This window comes from Sus scrofa, chromosome 18 (assembly GCF_000003025.6).
Source record: "Sus scrofa isolate TJ Tabasco breed Duroc chromosome 18, Sscrofa11.1, whole genome shotgun sequence".
NCBI lineage: Eukaryota > Metazoa > Chordata > Mammalia > Artiodactyla > Suidae > Sus > Sus scrofa.
The window spans coordinates 7,368,722-7,388,156 of record NC_010460.4 but is presented as its reverse complement, the minus strand read 5'-3'; the positions used below and the strand labels follow the sequence as shown (position 1 = coordinate 7,388,156).

The 19,435-nt window shown below is 39.0% G+C and overlaps 1 protein-coding gene across 25 annotated transcripts in view; it reads left to right on the top strand.

The window, feature by feature from the left end:
• EPHB6 (EPH receptor B6) overlaps positions 1–19,435 on the top strand; it is a 73,067-nt gene that overhangs the window by 31,703 nt on the left and 21,929 nt on the right. For all 25 annotated transcript variants that reach the window (XR_002340344.1, XR_002340347.1, XR_002340345.1 and 22 more), the window contains one exon: positions 3,348–3,429. The gene's annotated coding sequence lies outside the window, so the exon portion shown is untranslated. The remainder of the gene's footprint in view (positions 1–3,347; positions 3,430–19,435) is intronic.

Here is a 19,435-nt window from a genome sequence, read left to right as displayed (position 1 = left end):
TCCGGCGTTGCCGTGAGCTGTGGTGTAGGTCACAGATGTGTCTCGGATTCCGAGTTGCTGTGGCTTTGGCATGGGCTGGAGGCTGTAGCTCCGATTGGACCCCTAGCCCGGGAGCCTCCACATGCCTCAGGAGCTGCCCAAGAGATGGCAAAAGAGACCAAAAAAAAAAAAGAAAAGAAAAGAAATTACAGGCCTACTCTTTGAATGATTCTAGATCCTAAGATTCTAGAAAGGAAACAAGATGCAAAGGACATAACCAGTGATGCAAATTGCTTGAAGATCTGATTAAAATAAAGTAAGGCAAACAAGTACACACACACACACACACACACACACACACACACACACACACACACATCTAGGTAGAAGATATCCACTTATGTAGAATTATGTGCTTATGGAGAATTTAGGAAAAAACACACAAGATTACACCAGGGAGAGGAAACAAAATTTCTAGGAACACTGTCCAAGGAATACTAGCTGATTTAATGAAGCACAAGATGAAGCTAAGGGTCAGTAAGAGATATATACTCAGGGCTCTGAAGGGGCCTAAGGATAAAGAACCTTCCTCCACTTTTTTTCTTAAACTGGAGGTCTCCTAAAAATGTCATTACTTCATTCAATCTTGTAGCCAAAAATCGGGCCTCTGTACACCTGCACCAGTTAAGTCAGACTTTTGAGGAAGAGAAAGAACAGCTTTATTGGTCTGCCAGGCAAAGGAGGACGCAGCAGGCGAGTGCCTCAAAATTATGTCCTGTCTTGAGAGGGGATAACAAGGGGTTTTATAGGTTTGGCTCGGAAGACAGGGTTATTGATTAAGGTGTCTGTATTAGTCTTCATCCATAGATCATTTCAGAGCCATCAAATCTGGCGTCAGTGGGTCTGTAGTGGTTTCTGGTTGTCTTTGGGGTTATCATTCCTTGACCTTCTCTCTGGAATGAAGATGGCTTACAGGGAAGGGGAGTTAGGGAGTCTTTCAACTTCTAACTAGAAAGTAAACATTAGTAATAAATTAGTGGGCCAAGGAAGGACTTAACATAGTGGAGACTGTTTTACCTAGTTTTAAGCTGTACCAATATTTCCTAATCATTAACTCTTGAGTCAGCCTTTTGAGACTGAGGGGAGGCTAAAGAAAAGGTCTTTGACTTCAAAACACAAAGATTTAGGGTCTGGTACGTGGTTTTGATCACAGTGGTGTAAGTATCTCAGCATGTCTGTGAAGCCTGAAAATGTCTATACTGGTAAGATATGTCACTGTAACCTCTCTCTTACCTGTAGACATAAATATACATTGAATATGACCCAATGTTTGGTGGAAGCAAAATGCAAAACAGAGTAAGCTCGGTGTTCCTGAATTGCTAGGGTGTGGTCTTTGGGAGAGTAAAACTCCATACTTCCCTAAGAATTTTGAAAGGTAAGCAGTTAAGATGAGGTGTGGTCCCCTAATGGGTGAATAAGGCAATAAGATATTAGTGATAAGGTCTTCCTCCTCCAGTTCTCCAAACCACCCCTCAGATCTTTGGTGAAACAGCTGAGACAAGCTCTGAAGTAGAAGGCTATGTCACCAAATGGAAAATACACACACACACACCCAAGAGCAAAGGAGAGGGTTGATTTCTGCATATTCTATAAAAGCCCTAGGTGTGGCCACTGCCTCTAGGTTTAATGAAGCTATAATTATGATAGAAAAATAAAACATTAAGAAGCCCCAATTGTGGTATTTTCACTAATAGCAAAGGCTTGTCTCAGTCAGGTGAACTCCCATATTTCTTCGTAGCCATGGGAGTCCAGGGAAAGAAAAGGATAGGAAGATAAAGATGAAAGAAAAAAAACTGGGACTGTCCAACTGGTCTAGACTTCAAACATTTTAATGTAGTGAAAAACCGAGGAAGAAGGAACTTAAAATATTTATGTGCATATGGCATCTATCTAACGTTTATATATGGGACATATCTGATATTATGAGAATGTTAGAATCTGTTATAGCGACAAGATAGCAAATAAAGAGGGTAAAAAAAAAACTAAGCGTAGAGGCAAGTTGCTCCTGAGACATTGGCAGCATTAAGATGTGCTAAATATAGATAAATAAGTCAATAACCTCTGAGATGCATACAGCTAGATAAAATGCAGCCTGAAGTGCCAAACAAATATAGAAAACGATGGAGAACAGGGAAAGGGAGGAAGGGAAGGAAGGAGGCAGGGAGAGCGAGAAGGAGGAAAGGAGGGAGAGAGGAAGGAAGGAGGTGGTTTAAGTGATGCTGAAACATCAGCAGAGGGCAGAGAGCCAGGCCTTAGGAGCCGTTCCCAACCAAAGACAGAGCAGCAAACACAGGCATATAGAGGAGTGATTATGAGAATCTTATTAAAGGTGTGGCCCTGATCTACAGGGCTTAGAAGAGGGAGGGCAGCTGGATCTCAACACAGGACATTATTACAAAGCATTAACTATTGTCTCTAGACTGAATAAATAATATAATTACTATCATTTTCAAACTCTTGAATTATATTTACATAAAAGATGAAATCATGTTTTTCATTGATTGCATTGAGAACTGTGGGTCTAGGGGAATCCTTAAGTATCTCAGCATGTCTGTGAAGCCTGAAAATGTCTATACTGGTAAGACACAAGTCCACAGACTGATTAATTTCCCACCATGGGAGGTCGTTGTATTTCATGAAAGTCAACCCATTACACTTATGGATGAAAATAATGAGTTCTCAAGTTGCTAAATAATTTCCCTCACTTGATACTCTCAGCTGGGTAGTGGTAGAGCCAAGATTTGAACCCAAGGACTCCTGGAGTGAAAAAAATAGGACTTGAGAACCTGATCTGAGGGATGGTTGGAACAGGAGCTGGCAAGGAAGGGTGAGGACCACATCCTCCTTGGACCACAATGGACCTCATTCCTCCGTGGAGGGAAGATTTGGGCACAAAGAAACATAAGGAGAACGAAAAAGGTCCAAGAAGCACAGGCAGAGGATCAGCTGGTCAATAGTGGAGGACAACTTCAGTGAAGTCCAGCTGTCCCCAGTTTTATAAGTGAGGGTTAATTCCCTCCAATAATCATTATGTAGCTGAGAGGAAGCCAAGTAAGGGAGTAGGGACAGCTCCAGGATCTGCTCTGCTGACCACTGGAGCTTCCTCTGTGATGTCACACACCTCGGTCAAGCCAATACGGCCCAAGTTGCAGCCTTTAGCTTCCCAGGCTCAGAAACTCATACTATGACAGAAAAGATGGATCAGTCTCTCATGGTCTATTCGGGTTCAAAGAAAAGGTTGCTCTATAAATTAGAATGCCAGTTTATAAATTTAAAATTCACTAAGGACAAAATGTACTTGTTCACAGGTCCTGGGGAGATGCTCTCAAGCCCGCATATCCTTTCCCTTGGGAAAAGGGCAAACAAGAAGGCTAAGTGGAAGGTCACTTGGTGAGTACAGGAGGCTCAAATAGTTTATTACGTCCTGCTGGGTTATCTTGGTGCACCTACTTATGTAAAGGCATTGTGTTAAGGACCACAAATTTATTTATGTGCATTCCTCCATCCCTCCAATGTATTACTTTTTATTTCATCTACTCCTGCCACAGTGACATCCTCTTAGCTGTCTCCCAAGACCACAGAATCCCCCCTGCATCCCTGTAGTCATATTAAACACAGGACACCACTCCACTGGGAAGGGGAAGCTAATCAGTGCATAGTGGCACAGTCTAATGGATGAGTACCTAGGTCATTTGTTTCTCCTGATTAAGCCCAGTAGACCCACGTAACTGTACCACTATTTATATAAAGTCTCTATTAATTACTTTTGTACCTCTAAGCAATAGTCACACTCCACACATCCTCAAATCTTTATTCCTTTAACCTTTAAAAATTCATTCCTCGATTTGTAATATGATGATATTGGTACCCTAAATCTTTTCTTGTTTCTTTTCCCTTCTTCCATGCACCAAATTTGTCATCCATATTTTCCTTCTACATTGTCCAGGTTGATATAATTCACCTTCTCTTTCTTAGCATAATCAACTGCATCGTGCTTTGTCTGTAAATCGCCTCTAAAAGTTGAAAATTAAAACCGTGTTTATAGTATTATGACTTCATAAATACTTGTTTATTGCCAAGTCACACAGGTATAGTTATAGTTATCTTCTTGTGTAATTCTTACTGATTTCCCTGGAGTTAACATTCTTCTTTCCTTAAGTAGTTATGACTTTATCAGATCAAGGATTTATTTGTCCAAGTTCTCCACCAAGTAAAATATTCTACTGTAGCAGAAACTGCTAATTGTTCCCCAGTATCAATTCTATAATTCTTCTGCTCTAATAAACCACAATTAAATTTAGTTGGGTACTGGAAATTTGGAATACATTTTTCCCCCCAGCTTTGCTTATAGAAAGGCATAGTCAAGTGACTTTATTCTAGTTACAGGACGTAAGGTCTGGCATTGCATGCAACTTGCACTACAAGTCTTAAAAAGAAGTTCATGTGTCCATTCTGTCCCCCTTCCTCTAGTCTGCTCCTCAGTACCTGCGTGGAATGCCTTTTACTCAGTCTTGGGTACCAGTCCTCTAGGGAGCAAAACAGAAAGTTGATTTGGGTCTTAGATCATTGTGCACGGCTTCTCCAACCACCCTGAACTACTTATATTCTTGCCTTTATGTGAAAGAGAAATGAACTGTCTTGCCAAGACCACTTTACAGCCTTTTTACCAGCTCTAGACTGCCCCACTCTGGACTTCTTTTATGTAAATTAAAAAAAAAAAAAAAAAAAAAAAAAAAAAGTTCCCGTTGTGGCTCCAACTGGTATCCGTGAGGTTGCAGATTCTATCTCTGGTCTTGCTTAGTGAGTTAAGTATCTGGCGTTGCCATGAGCTGTGGTGTAGATCGTAGACACAGCTTGGATCCTGCGTTGCTGTGGCATTGGCTGGCAGCTGCAGCTCTGATTCCACCCCTAGCCTGGGAACTTCCTTACGCTGCACATGTGGCCCTAAAAAGCAAAACTAAATGAAGAAATAACTTAAAAAAAAAAAAACTGGTTGCTTTTAAAGCCACGATTATTTAATACCTGTTACCAGCAGAAGCATGCATGACCGCAATGATATAAACTCAGAAAGGACCTCCTTGTTTTAGACACCTGCCTCGAGCGTTGCCTCCCTAAAACAACAACACACTGTCCCTGCTCAGAGCTGACTTCAGGGCACAGATGTGGAAAACAAAGCAGGACACAAGGACTGCTTGAATGGGTCTGGTGACAATTACTCCTGATCAAATGTATTATAGAGCTGGATGTCAGTGTAAAACAATGACTGCCTTTAACTGACGAGGGTGTATGTACTCCAGGACAGGAAGGGCAGAGGGAGAGAAAGAAAAGGGGAAGAAGAAAATAAGGCTCCTAGTGTAAAATATTCTGCGTAGCCCGCACTTCATCCCAAAGATCCTAAATTTACAGAAAAAATCAAGGCAGAGACACATCTGGACAATTGTTTCACTTGTCCAACCCAAGTTCTCTTTGTTGCATAATTTACGGACCTAACTTTCTAATAATTGTAATAGTGGAGTTCCCATCATGGCTCAGTGGTAACAAACCTGACTAGTATCCATGAGGACTTGGGTTCGATCCCTGGCTTCACTCACTGGGTTAAGGATTCAGTGTTGCCATGGGCTCTGGTGTAGGTCACAGATGCAGCTCAGTTGTGGCATTGCTGTGGCTGTGGTGTAGGCTGACAGCTTCAGCTCCAATTTGACCCCTAGCCTGGAAACTTCTACACGCCATGGATTCAGCCCTAAAAAGCAAAAAAAAAAAAAAAAAAAAGATAAAAAGAAAAAAAAGAAATCACCTATCCACATGCAAGGTTTAAATCCATTTAAATACCCATAGCGTTTATTAAGCTAGTTCTTTCCTCTTTATTCTTTCCAAAGCTCTGTCCTTTCCTTCCTGCCAACCCCAAAGCTCTGGAGGGAACCAGAAGTGTGTCCTTTCTATACCTGGCTCGTATTCCTACAAAGACTCAGTGAGAATGGGGGTGAGCAGAAAATCCCTTAGCCACAGGGATGGTGCAGGAAGGAGGTGATTGGCAGTCTTCTGGATAAATTGCTCACACACAGATGCTCAGATAAATCTGTAATTAAAAGGGAATCTGAATGCTTGGCCAAGGGAAAATAAATTCCCTGAGGCCAATCCTTTGTTGGTCTCTTTGATCTTCTTCAGTAATGGGTCAGTCACACCACCTGCCGGAAGCTTAGCTGCTGTCCCTGTGATGTGCTTGCTTTCCTGTGTCCTAGCTAGGGCCTGGGGATTTAGCTGACTCTTGCATTCAAGAGGCCTGGATTAGGAGAGAGAACAATCATACTTAACACTTACATACTACATGTATATCACATAGGATATACATGTAGTATGCATGTACACTGCATATATAGTATAGTATATATACTATATATAAGAAAGTGTATATAGAAATAATTTTCCCTTCTATTCTAGGCTTTTCCCTTTTATCCTAGGGGAAAAAAATCTGTTCTCTTCTATGCTAGGCTCTTTGGCTGGTTTAGTAATTAAAATTGGCACTGGACAGATTAACAGAAGAAAAATAAATACATCTCATACATATGGAAACCCCAAAGATACGAGGCTATAAGGCAGTCAGACGACTGATGCTGATATGCCTTCTGAGAAAAGAAGGGGGTAAGAGTTTGGGGACTTCAAAGTGAAAGAAAGCAATTCACAGGAAGGCATGAAGGGCTGATATTGGCCACGACCTGAAGATAAGTCTTTCTGAAATAAAAAGTTATATCTGGTATTAGCTCTCTTCCTGTACAGGCCCTCTATCTAAATTCTTTTAGGCAGTTAAGGGAGATATGAAACAAAAACACCTCTTCCTCAGTCTGTTAGGCTTTGATCATCACCAGCCCAAAACAGTCCATATGACAAAGTGGCATAATTGGGTGTCACATAAGCCATGCCCCCTCAGTCACATCTGTGTATTTTTACATATATTATCTCATTTACCCTTTTAATGATCCTGAGAAACAGACAGCTGGCTCTTTTGTTTTTTTCCAATAATTCATTATTTTTTAAAACAAAAGTTATTGTATATTTAGATTGTAGGTGCCTATGAAGTATATGTTTAATGTTTATAAGACTCCAATTCCTAGGCTATATTTTACAGTTGAGGACATAAAGGCATCCAGGAGAAAGTGCTAGTGGTAAGAAAATATATTTAATGATAACACCTCCTGCGAAAAGGCTTATAAGACAGTATGGTGTTTCAGTAGGGCAATTTGTCATACATACATAAAAAAGTTATAAAAAAGCAATTCCACTTTGAGGAATTTTATCTAAGAAAATCATCAAGCATTTAACATCCCAGGTATAAGAATGTCAACTGCAGGGTTGCTTATAATTATCAAAAAGAAGCTAAATATTCAACCAGTGAACGTTAGTAACTTAGGGTATACTATAAAATGGAATATTTTTTACGCTTCGAAATTTGTTTTAGGAGATTATTTAATGATACAGAAAATGGCTATATCGGCATGGATAATCATTTATTGCTAAGTGAACACAGAGCTTTTAGTTCAGGAGGATAGTTTGAACAAAATCATGTACCTCCTCTTCAAAAAAAAAAAAAAAGCCAGAAACTATTGAAATATAAATTTTGGTAAAGAGCAAAAAGGAGAAGAGGTTAATATGATTGCTGAATAATGGAAGGAAAGTACTGTCAAACAAGATTTTATGAATTGCTGAAAGATCAAAAATAGCTGCGGCCAAAGTGATATGTAAATGAGAGTGGAGAGAAACACAGCTCAGTACAGGAGAAAGAGCAGCTATGGACGGAGTTCCTTAAGTCCACAGGGATATAGTCAGAATATGAGAACAACTTTAATGCAAGACAGTTGGTTTAACAGTTAGGTGTTCAATGGCTGCCAAGTCAAAGCCTTCTTTCCGACCTCCACACCTAAGAACCTGTTTAAGGAAAATGCCTCTGACGTGGAGCTGTAAAAATGCCTTTCACAGGAGTTAAACTGTCAGCCTAAGAGGGGCAATGGCTTCCAGGGAAGAGACTACCAGCTTCCTTATCTTAGAGCAAAGTCTGCCAGTCCACACACCATGCCCACAAAGAACATGTGCAGTCAGTCTTCTCCTGTAGGGAAGAGGCCACACTATCAGGAGAAATGTGGTCAGTTACAGGTCATTCATATGTACTTCGTGAATATGCTTGGAGACTAAGTATCAGCTAATATTTGGCTTTCGAAAAATAAAAATAAAAAACAGCTGTGGCAAAGAAAATACTATAGATTCATCAAACCATTTTAACATCTTGGGGGTCCTGGAAAATTACATTTCCAAGCCCCCTTGCATCTAGGTGCAGCCAGACAACTAGTTCTGAATAGTGGAATGTGAGCAGAAACATGCCACTTCCAGGTTTAGCCTCAAATCTCCCACACATGTTGTAACAACAATCAGCAGGATAGCTGTGTCCTGGATCTCAGAGTCACTTCTCACAGAAGAGCTATCCAAGTAAGCTTCCTCACCAGACAGACAGGCACTGGCCTTTAGGTGAAGAGAAAACTGAGGGGTTCAAGTGCTAAGAATTCAGTGATGTTTGTTCTAACAGGTATGATTAATTACTCCTATATAGTAACATAAAGGAAAAGACTAAAATCATCAAAACAGAATATTGACTCAAGGAAACAGATAATGCAGGGTATTGATACCATGAATCAATAAACAATCTATAATAAGAATAGAAAAGAATTTTATTTGAGTCAAACTGAGGACTATAGCCTGGGAAATATCTTCTTGGTAGAACTGAGGAGAATGAGCCAGTACATGAATGAATTTTTTTTGGTTGGGAAATACAAACATCTTAGTAAAAATTACTGCTAATCACAAAGAACAGAGATCTCAAGTTAGTGATTTTCATGTTTTTCTACGTATGGGAAGATGCAAGAATCTGAGGTCATTGAAATTCTTCCTTAGATATGCATCGTAACAGTGTAGGAGCCCAGCATGTTAATCCAAAGCATAGAATGCTTCATCCTCTTTTCCTGTCTGAATTCCCGTTAAGGCACACTGTTGGTGGGTGACTGCAGTGGGACGCAACTTATCCCTTTGTATAACTGGATGAGTGACTCTTTAATGATTAAAGCAGATGTACAATGGATATTTGACAGACCATAACACAGGCTGATTTATTTGGCATAAAGTTCAAGCCAACATATGTATAAGCCAGACTTCCCCATACCTCAATATGTGAAAATTTCTTCCATCAAGGGCAAAGATGAGGACCTCAGATGAGTTCTAGGTCTCTTTTTTCTTTTCAGAAAAGTTTGAGGATATATTGCATTCACTGATTAGCAAAAGGATAGATGAACACAATCAAAGAGTACGAGAGTCATTGGCACTTAAGAACTATTATTTCAATGAGAATTTCAGGAAAAAAGCTGGAAAATGTAGGCACCCCCCCCCCAAGAAAAAAAAAAAACATACAAAGCAGATGAAAAGCATGAAGGGAAAAGTTAAACAGTTATGTGTACATATTCTTGAAGTATACGCATAAAGTGGTCGCTGTATTAGCTGAAGTGAACAATCCCCGTGATCAAAGGGAGGTATGGTGGCTGTTGCATATCGATGTCCAGCAGGACTGCGCCTAGAACTCAGAGCATCCCCTGGGCTGCCTGTTAGCACTCCTCTGCCCAGTATTCCTATTCAAAACTTCAGCATCCCGGTGAAGCCAGGACCCCATAGACTCAGATGCTCTGGGAATGAAGGTGTGGTGCCTCCAATGAAAAAGAGAAAGACAAAAAAATAAAAAAATAAAAATAGAAAAAGAAAAAGAGAAAGAACTCTGCCTTGCTAAGGTGCTGGTGGAGGGTAGAGGGCAAGTGGAATGGGAGGTGTAAGAAGGATGCAGTGACTATTCCTTTAGACTTCATGACCAGCTGCAGAAGCAGGGACCGAGGTAGCCATGTTTTACGTTATTCAGTGCTTTCTTTTCCTCCATTCTCTGCAGCATACACATAGTGGGAAGAGCCCTGGGATAGTGGCTGCCATGTTAGTTTTCGAGAATGTCTCACTCAAACCACTCTTCCATCTGCCAACAATCAGACAACTGTCATCTTTGATCCTTGAACTCTTACACCCCCATGAACAATCTCTGATTTCTCCATACACCAACAGAGTATATCAGTTAGGCTAGCATTAGCGGCTGTAACAAGCAAACTCTAAACTTCCTAAGGGTACAGCCATGGTAGAAGTTTATTTCTCCCTCATGTAAAGTCCTAAATCGGTGTTCCTGGTAGGTGGCAATTATCTCTCTAAGGAATAATTCAGAGACCTGGTGGTTGTTTATATTTTTAGCACCTGCCTATTAAGAAGATGTAATTTCCAAGATCCTTCTCCTCACCTATATCAAGTCAATAAGAAGAAAAGAGAACATAAAGTACACCTACCTATTAAGCTTCTAGATCTGGAAGTGACACAGGTTACATTTCATTACAAATGCTGAGGGAGGGACTCATTGCATGATTTCCATCCCCCACCCCCCAACCTGGGACTCCCTCTCCCCAGCTTTACTCTGCCTTTTCTTTCTCCCTGATCCTCCTCTTTCTAGCTCAGCATGCACTTGAACATCTCCAGGTGGGCCTCCAGGAAAAGTTAAGTGGTGATTTTTACATGCATGGAAAAGGAATACAGGTACTAACAGACAAGGACCATAATCTAAAGAAAGGTAACTCAGGGTCCCTGCATCCTGCTCTTAAAGATACATGCCTGTCAGTATTGTAATAAGCAATGAGCCTTACCCACCAAGTGGTTCCTTAAGGAATCTGGTTTGTTTGCACGTTTGCTTCATTAGTAGCTTAGAAAGAAGGTTTTGTTGTTGTTGTTTTGTCTTTTTAGGGCTGCACCCGTGGCATATGGAAGTTCTCAGGCTAAGGGTCTAATTGGAGCTATAGCTGCCGGCCTACACCACAGCCACAGCAAGGCCTACACCACAGCTCACAGCAACGCCAGAACCTTAACCCGCCAAGAAAGGCCAGGGATCAAACCTGCATCTTCACAGATGCTGGTCAGATTTGTTTCCCTTGAGCCACAACGGGAACCCCCGAAAGTTATGCTTTAATACCTCAAATAAGACAAAAATAATTGTTCATGGGCTTCCCTGTAAGATTCCTGGGAAACAAACAGAAGGGTCCTGCCCAGGGAGGGTTACATTTACCACGATGATACAACTTCTTTTTTGGTAGATTAGGAGTCTATGGAGATCTGGCTCTGGGGCCAAGGCCTCACTGAGGAAGTCAGAAGCCTGAAGTAGTGTTGCTGACAGCTGCGTCTCTTTTGATTTTATTTGACATTTTATTGAGAAGAAAGTATGGTTTCCTTTAACTGCTCTCCCCCAACTCCCCTTTGGTATCCTGAAATTTCCTTCTAATGGCTATTTTAAAAACAATTAAACAACCCGTTGAAAAATGGGCAGAAGACCTGAATAGACATTTCCAACAGGCACAGGAAAAAAATTCTCAACATCACTAATTATCAGAGAAGTGCAAATCAAAACTACAATGAGGTACCACCTCACATCAGTCAGAATGGCCATCCTTAGTAAGTCTACAAATAACTTGGAAAGGGTGTGGGGAAAAGGGTACCCTCCTTTACTGTTGGTGGGACTATAAATCCGTACAACTACTGTGGAAAACGTATGGAGGTACCTCAGAAAACTACATGTAGAACTACCAGATGACCCAGTAATCCCACTCCTGCGCATATATCCAGACAACACTTTCATTGAAAAATATACATGTACCCCTATGTTCATAGCAGCACGATTCACAATAGGCGAAACATGGAAACAACCTAAATGCCCACCCACAGATGAATGGATTACAAAGATGTGGTACATATACGCAATGTAATACTACTCAGCTATATAAAATAATAATAATAATAATAATGCCATTTGCAGCAACATGGATGGAACTAGGGATTCTCATACTAAGTGAGATAAGTCAGAAAGAGAAAGACAAATACCATATGATATGACTTATATCTGGAATCTAATGTATGGCACAAATGAATCTATCTACAGTAAAGAAACTCTTGGCCATGGAAAACAGACTTGTGGTTGCCGAGGGGGAGGGAGTGGGGAGGGAGTGGGATGGACTAGGAGTTTGGGGTTAGTAGATGCAAACTATTGCATTTAGAGTGGTTAAGCAATGAGATCCTGCTGTATAGCACAGGGAACTATATCTAGTTACTTGTGATGGAACATGTGATGGAGGATAATGTGAAAAAATGTAAATATAACTGGGTTACTTTGTTGTACAGCAAAAATTGACAAAACCTTGTAAATCAACTATAATTTTAAAAAAATTAAAAAAGAAACAAAATAAAAACAAACACAAACACCTCAACACTCACCCCTTTAATATGTGAAGCAATTTAGCCCCGCTGTCGCCTCTACACCCAAAATTACATATGCATATAATACCCAGCAAGAAAAAGAAAAATGACAGCCCACCTGATTTAAGGCCTGGATTTTGAGGGCAGCATGGGAGTAACTTGCAGTATTTGAGCATGCACATAGCAGTCGCTCTTGCCCCAAATAGCTTACCAACAGATTTCCTCCAAATACAACAAAACAAAACAACTTTCCCCAAGGAGAATTTTCAAACCAGCTGCTTAAGAGGAAAAAAACAAAACAAAACATTCTCTATCATATTCAATGAATTTCTACTGCTCGAATGTTTTTTCTCTGCCAACCAGTTTCTTAGCAGCCTTTTTTTTTTTTTTTGAAACTATTCAATGGCATTTAGCAGATGGAAAACTCCTAGATCACAGAGAAAGACACACATCATAAGCATACGCAGACTTATCAGAGTCCCAACAAAAACAGTCATAAAGGTCTTAATCATTTATTTACCAAAGCCATGAAATTATTTCTGTTTGGAGGAATAGACTACACAACACAATTGGAGAACACACTTAGCAATAACAAAGTGGATTAAGAAGGAATATGTAATAACTTCAGGAGTTGCCATCATGGCTCAGTGGAACTGAATCTGACTAGCATCCATGAGGAAATTGGAAAACAGTATGGAGGTTGGATCAGCTTTCCAGGTTTTCCAAGCTGGATCCCTGGCCTTGCTCAGTGAGTTAAGGATCTGGTGTTGCTGTGAGCTGTGGTGTAGGTTGCAGGTGCAGCTTAGGATCCTGTGTTGCTGTGGCGTTGTGTGGCAGCTATAGCTGCGATGCGACCCCTAGGCTGGGAAACTCCACGTGCCCTGGACATGGCCCTAAGAAGACAAATTTTATATATATACACACACATATATAATAACATCAATATAGTTAGCACCCTATATAGCACCCTAAAAATATTTTAAGTAGCATTAAATCCACTGTCCTCTCCACCACCATTACTACTGAAAAAGGAAACGTGACTAGAAGGAGAAGTGCTTCTTCAATATGCTTATAGAGTAATTTTGTCAATACTCTGCCAGGTGTTCAGAATCTAAAGCATTCATCAAACAAGTTATTCTGAAAACATTAAACTTTCTAGGCGAATGAGAAAAGAAAAAGAAAAATAGGAGCAAACTTCCCTTTTTGGTTATTCATCCCTAGAACTATTAACAACTGCATGAAACACTCTTGCGAATTATTAGGTATCTAAGTCTGTAATACTTTGCTCATTTTTTCAAGCCCATCGCAAGATAGTAAATTCTCATAGGAAACGTTGTTTACTTCCAAGATTATCAGTCTTTGGGTGAATTACCGAAAATCAGAATGTGTTGCCACATCACTTTCTAATACTTTACTCAATCCTCCCAAATTCAGATAAAAGCAAATGATGACTCTTGGAGACCATTAGGAGTAATTACCCCTTCTACAATCTATAATTTGACCACAGATAATTATGTGACGTGACAATAGAATAATTAGACTTGTTTCTCTGTGTTTGTGTGTGGCCTAGTCAAGCCACGTTTGCTAAATAATGTTTTTAAATGATCTATTAAAATTAGTCAGCTCTATAAACGTCGTGGCTAGAAAAGATTTAGGTAATTGCTATGCATGTGGTACTCAAGATTGTATTTTAGTTTCCTCCCTTCATACTAGAGAAAGGAATTCAGTAAAAACTTTTCTCTGGAATTATTTCAATGGGCTAGACTGGGCTGGGAGAGAAGTAAGCAAACCTGAAAACATCATGGATCACACCGCCCTGAAGAAGAGAACGCTGTTCCTCGAAAACCACACAAATCAATATATATTTACAAACGAGGATAAATATGATGAAAGAAAATTCATAGGCTTCTGAGAGTGAGGATAATAGGATTTCAGAAATTTCCCCTGAAACAGTGATCTGTGAGCTGAAAGGTTTTTTAAAATTTTTTAAAGATTTTTATTTTTTCTATCATACCTGGTTTGCCATGTTCTGTCATTTTCTGCTGTACAGCAAAGTGACCCAATGGTACATATATACATATGTGCATACATATGTGTGTGTGTATGCGTGTATATATATATATATATATATATATATATATATATATACACACACATTCTTTTTCTCCATCATGTTCCATCAGAAGTGAGGTTTTTTAATTGTTATAAAATATACATAACTCCACATTTGTCATTTTAACCACAACTCACTAACATTGAATATATTCACAATGCTGTGTAACCATCACCCACTATTGATGCCCCCAAATTTTTCACCTAAGTAATACACATGTACAGAGTGTTTGCTGTAATTAAGCTCCTTCCCTGGCAGCCTCTGTTCAATTTTATGTATGAATTTGCCTCTTCTAGATACCTTATTAAATGAGAAACATACAATATCTGTCCATCTATACCTTATTTCACTAAACATAATATCTTCAAGGTCCATCCATGGAGCACACATCAAAATGTCATTCCTTTTTCGGGTTGAATAATATTTCATTATATGTATATACCACCTTTTGTTAATCTGTTTGTAGATGACACTTGGATGGTTCCCATGTTTTGGTTATTGTAAGTAATGCTGCTATGAAAATGGATGTAGGAATATCTGTTCTAGTCCTTGCTTTCCGTCCTTCTGGGTATCTACTCAATGGCGAAATTGCTGGATCGTGTGGCAGTTCTGTGTGTAACTTGTTAGAAAACTGTCCAACTCTTTTCCACAGTGGCCACACCCTTTTCCATTCCCACCAGCAGTACACAAGAAGTCCAGTTTCTCCACATCCTCACCAATGCTTGTTATTTTCCATGTTTTAAATTATAGACATCTTAGGAAGTGCAAAGTAGTCTCTCATTGTGGTTTTGACTTGCATGTCCCTAATAACAAATGATGTTGAGTTTCTTTTCATGCACTTCTTGGACATTTGAATATCATCTTTGGGTAGATGTTCATTTATGTCCTTTGCCCATTTTTGAATGGGGGTGTTGGTTGTTGTGGTTGAGTTTTAGGAGTCCTTTATATATTCTAGATGTGAAAAACTTACCAGATATATAATTGGCAAATATTTTCTTCCATTCTTTGCATTGTCATCTTGGTATCTTACTATTACTCCTCAATGTACAAAAGTTCCTAATTTTGATAAAAGTCCTATTTGTGGGCGTGTATGTTTACCTATGCTTTTGCCGTCATGTTCTTGAAATCATTGCCAAATCCTATGTCATTAACATTTTTCCTCAATGTTTTCTTCTAAGAGTTTGACAGTTTTAGCTCTTTGATCTATTTTAAGTTATTGTTTTGCATATAGTGTAAAGTAAGGGTCCAACTTCAGTCCTTGACATGTAGCTAATCAGCTTGCCCAGTACCATTTGTTGCAAAGACTGTTCTTGCCTTGTTTGGTGGTCTTGGCACATGTCTCAAAAATCATTGACTGTACAGGTAAGGGTTGATTTCTGTGCTGTGACCTGAGGTTTTAAGAGTAAATAGAAGTTACCTAGAGGACAAAAGAGAGAAAAAGCCCTCTTAATAGAAAGATTACTTTGAGCAACAGTAAACATTGCCTTTCATTTCAAGGAATGTGGCACTGATACCTTATTTTTCTACTCCTCTTATGTGTACTACACTAAATTGATTTGGTATCTAAAAATCTCTTTGGGGGGATATTCTGAGTTCTTTACTTTACTCTGGACTCCCCAGCAGAACAATACAAGGTAGCACTAAATCTTCTCTCTCTTGTCTTGCAACCAGTGTGAGTCATAAACATGCCACTTTTTTTTCTTTCTAGTACCCAGCGGGTAGTAGTGATTCAGAAAAGCACAACTCACAAGACTAGACATTAATTCTTATAAAAAGTGCAAAACAAAATCATAAGGAGGAAGAACCTAATTATCTAACAGTAAAGCCCACCTTGCCCATAATAAAATTAGTAATTACACTATTATGAAATGCAGTGTTAGAAAAGCTCCTTCTAGGGTGTTTATGCTGTGGTGCAATGGGTTAAGGATCCAGCATTGCTGTTGCCATAGTTGTGGTATAGGTTTCAGTTGCAGCTCAGATTCTATCCCTGGCCCAGGAACTTCCATATGCTGTGGGTGCAGCGGTAAGAAGGAAGGAAGGAGAAGAAGAAGAAGGATAAAGAGAAGGAGAAAAAAAGGAAGAAAGGATGGAGGGAAGGAAGGAAAGTTCCTTCTAGGCAATTAAAAAAATTGTGGCAGGGAAGAAAGGTAAAGAGGTTTGCGGTGTCTTGTTGGTGGGGATTTAATAAGAGTTAACCCAGAAAAGTTCCCTAATTTACCCTAGTTCTGTTGAACACTTTACATTGTCTATCAAATGTCTCCTCTTCATTAATCTATTTTGAATGCAAAGAATGAATATGATCCAGTTAAGAAATGTACTCTGTTTTCCAATATGGAAAATAACATTTTCGTGTTTTCACTTAAAGTGAGGAAAGTCTTTAAGCCTATATTTTTGTTGAATTTGAAAGTGACAATCCCACGATTTTTAAAAAAATCATCTCCTCTTTTCACACAGCATCCTGTTGGGTTTATAATAAATAAAAAGTTCGTTTCTAAGTTTTATCCTTTTTCATAATTGAGGCTTTAGCTACGCAAAGACTCAGATTAAGCTTTGAAATTATTGTTTCTAAGAGCCTGGTCAGTTTTGCAGACAAGCCAACATCATTTGGGATCTCTACTTGGGTTGTGAAGTGCAGGGAAAGAGAGGGGTAGAAGAAGAAGAAAGGTGGGAAATGGGAAGGGTACCAGTGTTCTTTAAACTCCATGGTTTATGTATTTCAAAACTATATGTGAAGTATTATTTTGTACTGTTACTGATGGTTCCATTTTTATTTGAGAAATTAGAGTCAAGTGCCCCCCAAATACCATCTCATTTATTTTTTTATTTTATTTTTTCCATTATAGTTGGTTTGCAGTGTTCTGTCCATTTCTACTGTATAGCAAAGTGACCCAGTTTATATGATGTTTCTAGAAATGCAAACAACAGTTCCTTTAAGTATATGACTAAATGTGAAGGAGACTTTTTGTTACTCGCTACGTGAAGAGATTTCACAATGTGCTTATCCCACTGACTTACCCTAGAAATTGTTCTAGAATATTATGCTTATTAGGACATTGTACTTGGTTCGACATCTGTCACTTTAATTGTATTTTCTATATTTTAATGTTTCCTTGTTATCTTTTATATATGTCATCTCTACCTGAATGAACTATATCCATTTACTTTTACCTTTGATTGTAAGGTTAACACCCAATTTTACAGTGAATCTCACACCTTAAAACATTAAAATTCTTTTTACCTAATTATGTCAACAATAACCACTGATCTCCTTTGGTGGCGCCAAGGGAGTTCACACTGAAGACACTCCCATCTTTGCTATTTCCCTCTTGTACTTTGGATTATATGAATCTGGAGTTTAAAATCTCCTTTCAAAAAAATACTTTTTATATTTACATTGAATACTTTGTCCCCATAATTACTCTGAATTACTTAATTTTCCTTTTTTATTGCTTAGCAATTTGCAGGTTGGTATTTCGTTTTGTATTTTATTTGTCCTTCAATTTTGGATGGCTTCAGTGATTATAACCACTTTTTCTCAATCACAACTTCTCTAATGGAGAATGCAATTGCTTACTCATCTCTTAATTGTTCTGAGTACATTTCTAGTGTGCCTCACTGGAAAACAGACTTGAGTGGTAAATGTTCTAAGAACATTACAGATCTGAGAATGAACATATCTTGCCTTTTGAAAAGAATAAGCCCTCGGCTGGGGACGCATAATATTTGAGTCTGTATTCAAGAGAGAAGCATGAAGCTGCATGTAAGAAAAATCATGATTACAGGTGTTTATTTTTCTCATGTAACAAGACACGTATGTAGTTGCTGGCTTTGGCTCATCTGCCAATAGGGAAACTGCAGTTCCAGCCATCATGTCTGTGGTAGGCAGAATAATGGTCCCCAAAATATTCCATTCTAATTCTTGGAATGTATTATGCCAATGCATATGGCAAGGGGGGATTAAGATTGTGGATAGAATTAAGTTTGCTAATCTGACCTGGAGATGGAGAGAATTATCCTGGATTATCTGGGTGTATCCAGTCTAATCACACAATCTATAAAGTAGAAGAGCAAGACCAAAGAGAATCAATGAGAAGGACTCAACTCAGAATTGCTGGCTTTAAAGACACAAAAGGTCATAAGTTAAGGAATGTAGTGGCCTCCAGACCTTGCGCTAGAAAAGTTAAGGAAAGAGATTATCCCCAGCACTTCCAGAAAGAATTTGGCTCTTTCTACACCTTGATTTTTCTTTTTAGCCCAGTTAAACCTATTTCAGGCTTCTGACCCCCAGAACTGTAAAATAATACCTTTGTGTTGTTTTCAGCCACTAAGGTTTTCTGTGGCATTTGATAGAAAACCAGTACAATGTCCAAGGGAAGGTTTCAAAGCAGAGGAGAAAGGGCTACATCAGCCAAATCTGTGTCTTTTTATCAAAAATCTAAAAGTTTTCTCAGAACTGCCTCCAGCAAAAACCTCTTTTCTTCTCATGAACCAGAATTAGGTCTAGTGTCATCTCCTAACTGTAAGAAAGACTGGGAAGCCGATTATTTAAGTGTGCAGCCTCACTCACCATGTCAGGTAGCTAAGGAGGAGAGTTGGGAATGGCTTTTTAAAAGGTGATCAATAGTGTTTTAGCCTTTTCTTCAGAACACTCTGAAGGTATTAGTCTACTAACTTCTCATTAATCAATGCCCTAAGGAAGAAATATGAACATATTCGAATCTGACTCTTGCTAAAAGTAAACTGTGGGCGGGGGGGGAGAGAGTAAATGTATAAGGTACTGACTAGAAAAATTTTACCAGAATATATCTTGGCATTGATTTCTGCTTATCATTTTTGCTTAGAAGATGATAAAATCTCTAAATGTTCAGTGTCTGACTTTTTAAAAAGTTAATTCAACTATGTAATAAATATTTAAGTACTTAATAT